Source organism: Dipodomys spectabilis, unplaced genomic scaffold (genome assembly GCF_019054845.1).
Source record: "Dipodomys spectabilis isolate Male_0828 unplaced genomic scaffold, ASM1905484v1 ptg000306l, whole genome shotgun sequence".
Lineage (NCBI taxonomy): Eukaryota > Metazoa > Chordata > Mammalia > Rodentia > Heteromyidae > Dipodomys > Dipodomys spectabilis.
In genome coordinates, this window is record NW_024870983.1 from 2553293 (window position 1) to 2554740 (window position 1448).

Consider the following 1448-nt stretch of genomic DNA (forward strand, 5'->3'; position numbering starts at 1 on the left):
CATCACCTTTGGACCTAGCTATAAAGACTTCAAAGTATGATCAAATTTAAAATGAAAAATACTTAAAATTGTCATTGACAAAAAATTGCAAATGTGAGCATTTGACCAAACAATATAAGTTTTTTCCAATCTACCCAGAATTTTAGAGAAGTAAGATCAATAGCATTTTTAGGAACAATAAGGTTTCCTAGTTACAAACAGTCAAGCAAGGATATATGCCTGTATAAAGACTGCATCATTAACTACTTAAATTTACAGGATACTACATGCTTCAGCAGCACGTTTACCCAAATTACAATATAGAGATTAACATGGCACTTGCACAAGGATGATATGAAAATTTAAGTATTCCATATTTGTCATTCTTCAGATGCAAGAAATTAAAAACAGTTATTAAAAATTAATTACAAAAATACAAATGTAACAATAAATGTAATTCATTGAACTGAAAGTTAGTTTGACATCAGTGTACTAAATCCTCAACTTAGAAAAACCTTTACATAGCATAATCTTTACAAAACTTTTCAAATTAGATATCATTGTCATTTTATCCCAAAGAAATAAAATACTATAAGGACCTAGGAAAAAAAGGAATCTTAAACTGTTTCTATATGGAATGCTATCTGAAATAACACATTTAATCGTGAACCTATATATTATAAAACAATGTAGAATTCAAAGTATTATATCCAGGAACAAATGAAATACATTATGGACATTATACAACCAAAATACAGATTATTTTAAAATATAATTTTTTCATACAAGCACCAGAAATATTTTTAGTTTTTGTACTACTCATTTCAACAGATAAGTTAAAATGATTTCTGATTTAAATAATCACAAACCCAGCAGAAATCATTATAGATGTATACAAACAAATCTTGAATACATTTTGACATCAAAGTCAGGCAATTCACTTGAAAAATACGATGGAATCCATGAATTTTTTATAGTAAGATATTGCAGTTGCTTTGTATTGTGAAAATATTTTGTATGGACACAAAGATGGATTGGCATTTTTGAAATTTAAGAAACTTAACCAAACCATTATGACTTAGGAGAACAATTTTTACAGCCTTCCACAACTTCAAAGAGGTAGTGATACATATTTATCCTTTTGGCAATATCAAATGCAATTTCTTCCAAGTTCTTCAGACCTGGTTTCATATATGGTTCAATAGAAGGAGATCCAGCATATCTTTGCTATTTCTATTCCAAGCAGCAAGATGCAAGGGGGTCAAGAGGACTTTAGTTTGGGCATTGGTATCTGCATCATGATGAACTAAGAAGGAAGCCACTCTGTTATTATTCCACATATCAGCACTGTGCAGGGGTGTCCAGCCATTCACAGTTATTGCATGAATATCTGCCTTGAGCCACCAACACATGGACAATGTCAAAGTGTCCACTTAGGCTTCCCGATGAAGAGAGGTATACTCATCATC

The 1448-nt window shown here is 30.9% G+C and overlaps 1 pseudogene; it reads left to right on the top strand.

Moving 5' to 3' along the window:
* The first annotated feature begins 266 nt into the window (after positions 1–266).
* LOC122127662 lies at positions 267–360 on the top strand (annotated as a pseudogene).
* The last annotated feature ends 1088 nt before the right edge of the window (positions 361–1448 follow it).